This window comes from Euprymna scolopes, chromosome 8, assembly GCF_053919585.1.
Source record: "Euprymna scolopes isolate OS-2025 chromosome 8, ASM5391958v1, whole genome shotgun sequence".
Taxonomy (NCBI): Eukaryota; Metazoa; Mollusca; class Cephalopoda; order Sepiida; family Sepiolidae; genus Euprymna; species Euprymna scolopes.
Genome location: NC_136489.1, coordinates 91,027,702 through 91,041,703, shown reverse-complemented (window position 1 = coordinate 91,041,703; position 14,002 = coordinate 91,027,702).

Below are 14,002 nucleotides of genomic sequence, written 5' to 3'. Positions count from 1 at the left end.
CTATTTATTCACAGACCAAATATTATCATAAATTTTCATTCCATATTTATATATAAATATATAAATATATATAATTATTTTTTTACTATAATAATTATTAAATACCTACAGACACTAGTGTTTCATCCTTTCGGGGATTTTCAGTGCAGGGTGTCACGATTAATACCAGTCGAACGATTCGAACCACGCATCATGAGAATATCTCTGGATCGATTTAGCGAAGACCTAATTCATCCAGCTACCATTAACCACGTGAAATAACGTCGAATTTAAACATTTTCATATTAAATGTTCATTTACGTCAGTCAGAGAGTGATCTAATCGTTATACGATGATCTATGCATAAGAGCTAAATTGACTGACTTTCATTCAACTGAAAGTGCTCAACGATAAGAAACAAATATCTTAAAGGGGCTGTCATAATTATTTTTTTTACTATAATAATTAAATACCTACAGACACTAGTGTTTCATTCTTTCGGGAATCTTCAGTGCAGGGTGTCACAATTAATACCAGTCGAACGATTCGAACCCTGCATTACGAGACATCTCTGGCTCGATTTAGCGAAGACCTAATCCATTCGGCTACCATTAACCGCGTGAAATAACGTCGAATTTAAACATTTTAATTTTAAATGTTCATTTACGTCAGTCAGAGAATGATCTAATATATATATATATATATATATATATGCATATATATATATATATTCAAATATAATGTTCGTTTATATTCTCAGTTCAAATATACATACATATATATATTTATCTCTCTCTCTCTATATATATATATATATATATATATATATATATATGTATGTGTGTGTGTGTTCGTGTGCGTATGTGAATTTATATATCTATTGCTGTTTCATATATATACTTATATTACAAAGTGATACTATATATACATATATATATACATATATGTATATATATATTATTTTTAATCTTATGTATTCAATATAGGTAAATATATGAAGATATCTTAGTAGTAATGGAGGATTGTATATTGAAATTATAGCAAATATGCTATAATTGCAATATACAATCCTCCATTACTACTAAGATATTTTCATATATTTACCTATATTGAATACATAAGATTAAAAATACATGTTTTTGTTCCATTCGTAAATGAACTCGTCAGGCTACATGCATACACTTACATTGTATATTTCTGATTATTGTCACGTAGTATCAACTTCAGAATGCAGTCTAATAAGCTTATTGATTTTATTGCTCCTATTTTTACCCATTCTTATTTGCTCCTATTTTTACCCATTCTTATTTGCTCCTATTTTTACCCATTCTTATTTGCTCCTATTTTTACCCATTCTTATCTGCTCCTATTTTTACCCATTCTTATTTGCTCCTATTTTTACCCATTCTTATTTGCTCCTATTTTCACCCATTCTTATTTGCTCCTATTTTTACCCATTTTTATTTGCTCCTATTTTTACCCATTCTTATTTGCTCCTATGTTTACCCATTCTTATTTGCTCCTATTTTTACCCATTCTTATTTGCTCCTATTTTTACCCATTCTTATTTGCTCCTATTTTTACCCATTCTTATTTGCTCCTATTTTTACCCATTCTTATTTGCTCCTATTTTTACCCATTCTTATTTGCTCCTATTTTTACCCATTCTTATTTGCTCCTATTTTTACCCATTCTTATTTGCTCCTATTTTTACCCATTCTTATTTGCTCCTATTTTCACCCATTCTTATTTGCTCCTATTTTTACCCATTCTTATTTGCTCCTATTTTTACCCATTCTAATTTGCTCCTATTTTTACCCATTCTTATTTGCTCCTATTTTCACCCATTCTTATTTGCTCCTATTTTTACCCATTTTTATTTGCTCCTATTTTTACCCATTCTTATTTGTTCCTATTTTTACCCATTTTTATTTGCTCCTATTTTTACCCATTCTTATTTGCTCCTATTTTTACCCATTCTTATTTGCTCCTATTTTCACCCATTCTTATTTGCTCCTATTTTCACCCATTCTTATTTGCTCCTATTTTTACCCATTCTTATTTGCTCCTATTTTTACCCATTTTTATTTGCTCCTATTTTCACCCATTCTTATTTGCTCCTATTTTCACCCATTCTTATTTGCTCCTATTTTTACCCATTCTTATTTGCTCCTATTTTTACCCATTCTTATTTGCTCCTATTTTTACCCATTTTTATTTGCTCCTATTTTTACCCATTCTTATTTGCTCCTATTTTTACCCATTTTTATTTGCTCTTATTTTCACCCATTCTTATTTGCTCCTATTTTTACCCATTCTTATTTGCTCCTATTTTTACCCATTCTTATTTGCTCCTATTTTTACCCATTCTTATTTGCTCCTATTTTTACCCATTTTTATTTGCTCCTATTTTCACCCATTTTTATTTGCTCCTATTTTTACCCATCCTTATTTGCTCCTATTTTTACCCATTCTTATTTGCTCCTATTTTTACCCATTCTTATTTGTTCCTAGAAACCAATGAACGTTCTCTCATTTTGTTTGAAAAAGATTTCGAGCTTTCTTCACTTTTAAGTGAGCCAAACAAACTAAAGACGACATCAATTAGGGAAATCACGCCTTTCACTCTCGATTCTCATGATATAGAGAAAATGGCGCATTCTGCTGGATACAGCGAAATATCGAAGCGAAAAAGGCGTTTCAAAATGTCGTTTACTATGCTAATTACAATTCGAAACGAGAAAATTCTATTAGTTTTCTTTCCGCATTGTGTAATCACCTAATTTGTCTTCCTTGTGTAAACTTTCTTTGTGTCCATATTTTCTGAAGATAAACGAAACCAAGTCATTTGCGAAAAGAGAGAAAAATGGACATGACTACTTGTAAAACAATTTTATTGTCTTTTCTTTTAAAAACAATTACTTTGTTTCTTGCTGATGAGAAGAAAAGGAAGATGTAAATAATAAGAAAAAGTGACATCAATATTATTCAAGACGTGATCAGAGTGCTAAGTGCTTGCTATTATCAATCAACTGACTTAATTGACTTCGATTTATTCATTAATGAGAAACCAAAATCAGACTAGAAATTCGATTTCACGAAGGCGATTCCTCTTTTTTCTTTCTATAGATATTGACCTTACATGAAACATCGAAGAAATATTGAAATATTCAAAGTAATTTACCGATTACACATTCTCCTTTATAATTACTATTATCATTTTTTTTATTCTCTCAGGTTACTTAATGCGTTACTAAGGTTCATTACTTGCTACTTTAACACATAGTTTTCCGTAGTAAAGTATGTGTCTCATAGGCGAACATCGAAAAATAAAATGTAGATATAATTTATTATTTTACTCACTAGCAGTTTTCACACATGTCATCATAAAAGATTTCTTTTTGAAATCAGCATATGGTGTTCCCTGGAGTCTGAATAACAACAAGTCTTCCCAGATTTCTAGTAATCTCCATCTCTTTCAATAACGTTTGCACATCAATCTGCGTCATCCCAACAGCCGCCTACTACCGATTTCGCGTTGTCAGAGACCATTGGTCTTCATTGGAATGTTGGTGGCAATAAGCCTTTCTATGGTTCCAGTCCTTCTCATCCGGTTGAGGTATGGTTAGTGCTTTCTCTCCTTGGTCCCACCATCCTTCTTGACCCTCCTCGATTATTTGGTGTGGCGCCCGTTTATACTGATACAACTTTTTATTATTGGCTCACAAGGGGTTTTCATTAAGGTCATCATAGATATCTCCTTGAAAACAGTATGTTCTGTTCCCTGGGAGCTCAGTAACAACAAGTATCCCCAGATTTCCAGGACTCTCCACCTCTCTCGATAACATTTGCAAATAAATTTGCATTATCGCAACAGCTGCTTGCCATTGATTTCTCGGTAACAGCGGCTATTGGTCTTCACTGGAATTTGAGTGACAGTAAGCCTTCCCAAGATCCCAGTTATCTTAGCACTTATCTGTCGGGGTTCTGGTCAGTTCCTCGGTCTTTCCTTCCTATTTGACTCTACTTGGCTACTTTGTCTAACGTTTTTTTAGGGGGGCAGAGATGTGGTAATGACAGATCGGGTGGGGTTAGAGTTCTTATAGATGTGCGGCTTCAATGTTCTTGGTTCCCTGTAGCGCTTCATGTTTTGCCTCTGCAGCAATTTGTCTGGCCCGCATTTGTTGCTCGTGTTTTCTCATATTTCAGCTGTTTTCATTATTGTTGTTCGTTGTATTTTTCCAGCCATTCCTTTAATTCCAATTTCTCCCGTTATTTTTTCAAAGTTTTTCCGGATTGTTCCTTTATTCTCCTTCTTCTTATTATTATTATTATTATAAGTAGTAGTAGTAGTAATAGTAGTAACAGTATTAGTATTAGTTTTAGTCATATTAGTAGTCGTATCAAATACTAGGAGTTCTTACACGGGCAACTGCAATGGTTTCTCACTGGCCAAAATCGGGACTATTTCTTAGAATCTGATTAATGACAATACTCATCAGATTTTCGGTAATTTCCACCTATTTCGATCACCATTACCCATTATTTTGCGTTATCCACATAGTCGCTTACAATTGATTACTCGCTCAAAACTACCATTAGTCTTCTCCTAGGTTTGAGAGAAAAAAAAAGCCTCTCCTAGTTCTCTTTGCACCTTTTCAGTAGAAGTGTGGTTATTGCTATTTCTCATCGGGCATTTTATCCTCTTTTATACAGTACGACTCTTTTATATGATATTGGCCAATGCTAGTACATCGCGTTGTGTTTGTTTTTAATTTGGGGCGCGAGCGAAACCTCTTGCAGTTTCTATTATCTCGAGTTCACATGATGTTCCTTTCAAGTTTCTGTTTGATTCCTGTTGTAATCTCATTGTACCTGGTTAGCGTTCGTTGTTTATGTTCGTTAATTTCTGCCCTTTAGAATTCTTCTTAAGATATAAGCATTTTCTGTCATTGCAGTCTATTATAAAATTTTAATAATTACATTAATCTCAATTTCCGCTCATTTTTTTCATGTTTCGGGATTGTTCCTCATGCTCATCCGATTATTTGTATTAGAATGTATTCCTTTCAATTATCTTACAAGTTTCGAGTAATTGCTGCGCCTTCCGGAACGACCAAATACCAGAATTTCGCAGTCTTAATTATTGGATAAATTTCTCTCATCAAAATTTTTATCGTTTACGTTTTCCAATATTTTTTCTTGTTTATGCTTGTACTATTTGTCTGCATGTATTCTGTAGTTTATGTGTTAACATAACAATGTTTACGTATTCTGTAGTTTATGTGTTAACATAATGTTTATGTGGTGTGTAGTTTATGTGTTAACATAACAATGTTTACGTATTCTGTAATTTATGTTTTTACATGACAATGTTTACGTATTCTGTAATTTATGTGTTAACATAATGTTTATGTTTTATATAGTTTATGTGTTTACATAATGTTCATGTGTTATGTAGTTTATGTGTTAACATAATGTTTATGTTTTATGTAGTTTATGTGTTAACATAACAATGTTTACGTATTCTGTAGTTTATGTGTTAACATAATGTTTATGTGGTGTGTAGTTTATGTGTTAACATAACAATGTTTACATATTCTGTAATTTATGTGTTAACATAATCTTTATGTGTTATGTAGTTTATGTGTTTACATAATGTTTATGTTTTATGTAGTTTATGTGTTTACATAATGTTTATGTGTTATGTAGTTTATGTGTTTACATAACAATGTTTATGTGTTATGTAGTTTATGTGTTAACATAACGATGTTTATGCGTTATGTAGTTTATGTGGTAACATTATGTTTATGTGATGTGTAGTTTATGTGTTAACATAACAATGTTTATGTGTTATGTTTTTTTACAATAGTTGTTTTTTTTTGTGCTTTCCACACATTATAATTTACTAATCCCTTTCCCTGGTTTCACGACGCGTCTGTTAGTATCATCCTTTGGATGAAATGCATTATCTATTGCCATAAGTTTGGCAGTCTTCTAGTAAAGGCGCCTAAGTTCTTTAGTTCACTTATGTATGGTAGAGGGTATCTTGTTGTGAGTATTATGAGACGTTATACATTCGCACCCATAATATTTTTTTGTACAGCTTGGGTATATTCTTCTTGTACTAGTCAAGGATATGACGTTGTTAATTAAGTTTAATAATGGGTTAGTCTCTGTTGGATCGAGTTATGCTTATATTGAATCGTAGGTTTACTCTTTCATGCTATATCTTCTTCCAAAGAAAGGACTGTTTTATTGTTGATCAATTTACCGTCTATAACCTGAAATACCAGGGAGAAACATAGACATTATTTAGGTCAGAGTGTATTTCAGCTAGGTCATTGGCTTTTTAAGCAGCAGCAGGATCTTTTGTCTTACCTGTTGCATTGAAAGTTAATAAATAAACGCTTACAAAAAATATCCTTTCATGTATCCCTTGACTGGCAGTGTAATCGATTACAGCAGCGCCTTAATTCAACCAATGTTAGATTTATTCTGGTGCGAAATGTATGAACTCGAAATTCTCCAATATATGTACGAATTGGAAACATTTAATTGACCTCATTCTATACTATTTTTTCGACATGAACTATCCCTTGTAATCGGTAAGTAACTGCCATCCTCATAATCATTACAACACCAAAATATTGACATGACCACCAGTTGAAACTGTTCATCTACATCCCTTGTAATGCACACGATTGTGGTCTGATGAAAAACACACCTTCCAATCAAACGAAACCAAAAACGGGTATATGTTACCAAATTCTATTGCATCATGATACAGTAGGGGAAAATCTAATTCGATATCGATTCATTACTCATTTCCTGGACGTTCTTTGAAAAGTCTTCGAAATGAAAGATAACATCGACGTTGCAATGTCGGCCATAATAATTAGTTTTTGTAACTTTTATCAATTGTCGTTCGATATTCGATGGAAGTCTTAACAATGGAATCACTTAATCGCATTTTGGAAATGAAGACCAATAATTTAGAACGACGACGATATTTAATCAATTGCCTTGATTAATCAGTCCACTACTAATTCATTTATTTTATTTCTCGGATAAATACATGAAAGAGACAAAAAGAGTAATGGAGTATGAGAAAGGCAGCTGGAGGAGGAATATGTGTGGGCGTAGACTCGTTTATTGGTTTATATCACACTCACTGTATAAATGGTAACTATATTGATATTGTTCAGAATTTGACTAAATTTGGAGGAAATGCAGATAGATGACTCACGAGAGATTGTATTACAGCCAAAAGATAATGTAATATATGGGATGCTAGTGAGAAGATGGCATATATTATAACAACATAATAGAGTCAATAAAAGATTATATCGCCCAAAGAAGTGTGACGAAATTAGATATATAATAATATAGTAACTTTACCTTTTTAAAATTCGACAGATATAATTTGATAGAGAAAAGTAAGAATACGATTGTTATTATAACTTATAGAAGAGAGCAGATATTATTACACAAAATTCTAGCATAGACTATGACAAAAAGAAAGGTGATCTGAAAGAGAGTGTTATTAAATGAATAGGGGAATATAATTATACTATACCCACGAGATGAAAAGTAGTCTAATACAGATAATAGGATCGATGACAGATGATATGTCATATAGAAGAGGGACAATTCATATATATGACCAAGAAGGAATGGAATTAACCATTTAGTATGGTAAAAGAACAAGACAGAAGTAACATGCTTACTCTTTTACATTCATTTCAGAGGTGAAGACATGTAATATAAGGCATATCAGATACTATGATCTAGACTATGGATGCCGTTATGTTTTACAAATTGGATGTGGGAGGATGACATAAGAAACAATAGAAGACGCATAGCTTCGTCACGAAGGAGATGATGGAGAACGTATAATAAACTTCAAATGGGAGTCGATATAAAATAATAGAGGAAATAACAGATCGATGACATATAAGATAGGGAAGTATGAGAAAGGCAGCTGGATAGTATGACCAATAAAAAGGATTAAATACGGTGGGTTATCTAAGAATAGAAATACGGTGGTTTATTTAAGAATGGAAATAGAAAGTAATATAATTTGACAGTAAAGATATATATTGTATGGCTTAGTGTACAGGAGAGGGAACAGATTGTATGATACGTGTATAAGGATATAGAAAATATAATATAGCATATTTAGAAAACTCAGAGGAACGGGAGCAAAATAGAAGTAATAATCGTTATCTATAGTCAGCAAGATAAGGTAGTATTACTGGAATTTTGATACCTAATTGAAACATACATTTACCATGCGAATATAAGAGAAATATGTCGGTGTGTGTTCTTTTCTTAGTTTCGCCAAATACCTATAGGCTATTAGACCTACCAACGTACTCATCGGTCTAGCAACCTGTAATTTGAATTAAATGACGAGGCACATTTGTAATAAGCTGACGGTAAGCGTAATAAGAATTAATTTCGTGTTATATCTTTGCTCTTGTATGATGATCAGTGCGTCGAAAACAATGTGATAATGTAATAATAATCTGATTCTTTCTGTTCGCCATCTTTGATAAAATTACATGCTTCTTGATATGAAAATAAATATCTCGCAAATAAACAAGAATAACATCTTTTTTTTATTATTTCAAACGCTTATAATGGTTCTTCTTAAAGGTAAAACAATGAATCCTGGTTGTTTAATTATTCTAACAAACAGTTGAATTATCTACAATTAACAAATGTACCCGGCAAAAGAGAAAACTAAAAAAAAAGTAGAAATCTTATTACTCTATTCCAACGCCCACTGCCCCTCTCCGGAGATGATTTGAAGAAAGAGCAGACAATTCGTATTCTCTCTCACTGTATGTCAACTCATTTTATATTCCGAAATTTATAACACCTTTAGTATCTCTTTCCTGTAAAAAAATGACGGTGAATCAAATGAGGTATAGGTTGTTCAAGGAGATACAATCAATTTAACTTAAATTTGCGTTTTTTTTTTGAAAAATGACAAGTGCCGCCTTCATTTCTGGCGGCACTGTATATATTTTTTAATCGTATGACTTTTATAGGTTTCGTATTATTCCGTGTAAATAGCCGAGTTTTAAATCACCTATAATTTTGCTTTGATTTATTGTTCCTATTTCTGCATTGTTTGATCTTATTTAGTTAATTAGTTATTTTTGGATTGTTTTGTGTTTTTGTATGTTATTTGGATGCAGTATATACTTTATAATGTTATTTATTTTAATATTGAAATCTGCTTTATATAAAATAGTATAAATGTTTGAGTTGTTTCTTACTCGTATAGTAATGCCGCAATTCCTGTATATTTCTATAGCTTCTTTCAATTCTGGATGTAGGAGGATGTTAAGATGTCTATAATTATGTCCGTTTTTAAATCGTCCGGTTGTTATGAGATCTTTGATATAGGGTGTTAAGATATCTATAATTATGTCGGTTTTAAATCGTTTCGGTGTTAGGAAATCGTTGCTGCAGAGGGTGCTTCTCGCATTGTTTAACATTTTGAGAATAATTTTATAACGAAGTGGCAGTTAGGTTCTAGGTTAGATGATTTGTTAAAATATTGTGTGAGAAGAGCGTAGAAGAGGTTATTGTTTTTGTTCCTTCGTATTAGAAGGTAATTCTGTTTTGTGATTTACGATATCCTCTTCAGTTTTCACATATAACAGTGATTTTTAGAACCGTATTATCGATTTGACTATAATTCAATTCAAAACTATCCGAAACAACACCTACAATTCCTACTTCTAACAATACGCGCTGTATATAGTATATTTTATAGAAAAAAAGGCTATATTATTTGCTGTCTTATAAACAGAAGATATTATATACTTACTTTGCAGTAAGTAGAGGTCTATAATTATTTGTGAATTTATAAGAAGGGGATATGTATTTTTAAACGTTCAATATTTTTATTTAGAAATCGAAGTACATAATTCATACTTTGTGTAAAATTAAAATGCAATAGTTTATATATGTTTTAATGGATACTATCTAATGCATTTTCATTTCCTTAACACATTTCGTATATTTTAGTCATTTAGGTTTTGTATGGTTACTAAAACGATTTTTTGATTTTCAATTATTGCTACTTTGTTTAATTTTATTTAAATCGAAGTTTTCAAAAGTCAAAGACCCCCTTTTTTGGAGTAACACTTGATCTCTATATGAAATACATAGCTATTAGAATATTTCATTAAAGTTTTCCTTTATCATTTACACACTGAGTTAGTATAGCAGTTAGGAACATTGTTTCCCTTTCTCCAATCGATCATTTAAGTACATGGTAGTTTATCTTCTTAGTTGTCTCTTGGTCTCACTGGATTCGAGAACAAGGCTTCGTCTAGTGTGATGGAGTACCCATCTTACTAATTTTACTATTGACAGCATATGAGTTGGAGTATGTGTACCATGCTTTTTATAAGTCAGTGCAAGATAACTATACTGAAGGGATTTATGTGGATTGGAATACTATCTTATTTTGAATATTTAGTTAGAATTTGCTTATAGGGGAAAGTATCCTCATTCTAGTTTGTCCTGATAAACCCATGTGGGGAGAGAATAATGTCTACTAGGTATTTCATTCCTCTCCTTTCGCTACATTATTGGTATGATAACATTTTGTTTTACATAGGCGTCACCACTTATTAAGGCCGATAGGCCACTCAGGGATAAGGGTTAAAGACTGTAGAGTAGTCAAAAGCACAATATAGTAATCGATAGTAATGGAAGTTCGGTAAATTTGTTAACTTAAGTGGAACGGCTCATCAGAAACTTGTTCACATTGGACGTGAAGACAACCATATTATAGACAGCTGGAAAGCAGGAAAACGGAAGACAATTCCACATGCGTGCAGTTTTAAGAAAAAAGCTTTGATCATGGCATCTATGTTTAGGTTTAGGTACAGATAAAGTGTGGGGAAAATTATTGATAATGTTTTCAGCTAGTCTAGTGTTTCTTGTGAAAGTTTGGAGAAGGGGGACCATAGATTGAAGCTCAGCTGAACACTTTCCATGAAAATAACGATAAAGCAGAGACAAACTCGCAAACTCTTCTGTGAGATAGAGGTTGCAGCGAAGAGAAAAGGACATCTCCCACCAGGCCACGAAGTCTATTTTGAACCCTATCAAGGCAGGACAAGTCTTTTCTAGCAGCTCCTGCCCATATGTGGCAACAGTATTCCATCCTTGGACGTATCTGGCTCTTATATAGATAGAGAATAGCATCAGCAGTGAGATATCTACTGGATCGATAGAAGGATCTGACCATTTTTCCAGCGGCCCTGGCAACAGATTTGATGTACGTATTCCATTTAAGATCAAGAGTAAAGGTCAAGCCCAGAAGCCTGTCAAAACTTGAGGCTTCCCCAAGACGAGAGCCATTCATTTTAATTGATGCCAGATGGGGATCAGAATGTTGATGATGTAAAGATAGAAGCTTGGTTTTAGATGCATTAAAAGTAAACAGCCACTCCTTTCCCCATTGTACAACGTGATCAAGATCAGAGGAGAGAGAATCGGAGAGAACTTGGTCGTTAACTGTCTTAGATGTGCTACCATAAATGGTAGTGTCGTCAGCAAAAATGTCTACGAATGATGTAAGGATGTGATTTGGAAGATCATTAATGTAGATCAGGAAAAAAGTTGGGCCCAGGATGGACCCCTGAGGGACTCCAGCAGTTATACTGTGAGCTTCTGATTTTTCCCCATCAACTACTACTCTTATGAACCTATCAGAGAGAAATGATTTAATAATTGAGAAGACATTTCCAGCAATACCATAGCTGGAGATCTTGTGAAGTAAACCTTTATGCCATACCCTATCAAAAGAGCAATTGCCCTAGAAAGGTTGCCTCTGTCGAGAGATTCGCTAATCCTATGGGATATAACTGTAAGCACATCTGCTGTAGATATAGCAGAACGGAAACCATATTGTGTGTCACTAAGAAGGTTATTTTGGCTGAGATGGTTGATTACTTCTCTATTTAACACAGATTCCAGCAACTTACTCATGACGCACAGGAGACTTATTGGCCTGTACTGATAGGGGGATGAACGATCACCTGAATTCTTAAATACAGGGCATACTGATGAGATTTTCCAGGGTGATGGGAAGCAATTCTCCTTAAGACAACGTTTAAACAGTTTTGTAAGTATGGGTGCTAGTTCTGGTTGAAGTTTTTTGAGTACTATAATTGGAATACCGTCAGGGCCGGTTGCTTTACTGGAATCAAGGTTTTTGATTAGCTTGGCAACATCACATACAGATATTTGTATATCACATAGTGTGTTTTCTGACGCAGGAGGAAACATTGGGGGTTGGCGGCCTTGGTCGCAAAGGGTAGAATTGGCTGCAAAGTTCTTGGCATTACATAACTAATAGGTTTACATTGATTTTCGGGAATAATTATGTTTTCATAATTATTCATGATTAAAATCTTGATTACTTTTTTTATAATTAGAAATATTAGTTTATTGGGAAGTGTTTGTATGATTACCGGATGTTTGTATGATTACCGGATAATTTAGGTAGTTTTATACCATCAAAACTACATCACTATGCTAACATTCTAAAATTTATTTTATACCTTGAACAATTAGTTTGTATAATTTAGTAACACTTTTTTTCATTATATACTCGTAATATTAAGGATGTTCGTCTTTCCTATACGTCACACTCGGTTGTCATAATAATTTGGATGAAATGTCTTTCAATACCTTCATTTGAATTTAAAAAAAAACAACGTTTTTTAATGTAGATGAAAACTCCACTATATCGGTAATGATGAAATCGTTTGTTATAATTATCAACATTCCTCGGCAGATTGTGTGTTTTTTCCATTAATCTGTGTTCTCCTCCTAGTATTGTAACAAGGCATAACTGGATATGATTTTCCTAAATTTTCTAATGCGCATTGGAATTATTTTTACTTCCTTTAATATTTAGACCATATAAATAAATTAATTATATTATCTTAGTTATTTCATCTCTCTTTTTCTGATCCTTTTTCGTATATTACTTGCAAGGAAACCAAGCTGTATCTGGGATTGAATGAAAATCAACAAATGTTTCAACACCCCTCCATACATTTATTGTCATCGAAATCAGTGAAATCGCCCATGTGAAATTGATTGATTGCCTGCTTCACTTAGGGGCCTCCGAAGTGTATCAGAGGATGCTTCACGTGCCTCCCCGCACTGACTTAATCCACAATGTATTATAGTCTACATTGCACTCTACAGAATTTGTTGTGGATTTGATAACAGTATCTCTAAATAATGGCTTTGTTAAAATGCAAAGGTCCAGTATCATGTTTCCATTGTGCTCTAAACAGAAACAGCAATTTTGAATGCGCTTATCAAAGAACCAACTGTTGGTTTTCTGAAAACATTTTTACATAATGACTTGCATATTAACGTAAGAAAAGTACAAAAATCAGTTGCCATAGTTCACTTGTGCTCTTAAAAGAAACATTCTTTTTTATGCGCCCATTCCTTATGAAATAATATATAGTAGATTTTAAAGGCTACTTGCTCAGTGATAAAACTTCTCAAATGCACTGATGATAATAGACGCATTCCGATAAAAAACCTTCGCAAGAACGCCCCCAGACGTATGATGTATTTTTGTGTAAAATTCCAAAGAATCGCCCCAGTCGTTTCCAATTCATAGGGAACTCACACAAATATCCTTTTATATAATAGTAGAGCTTATCGACCTCTCTCATACACACTTACACACATGTATATTATTATAATACACACATGCATTTATGTGTATATGAGGGAGACTATCTTTACTATTATATAAAAGGAACTTTTATATAATATTATAATAATATAACGCGAACACATATATGTGTGTGTGTTCATAAATCAACAATTTTTACCGATTAAAATCGGTTTGCCATTGTTTTAAGCGTATAAATCGAAAAGATCTTAATTAACAAGAACATTTAAATTATATTCATGTTTATATCCGCTTTTAATAGTGGGCGTTTAATTATTTATA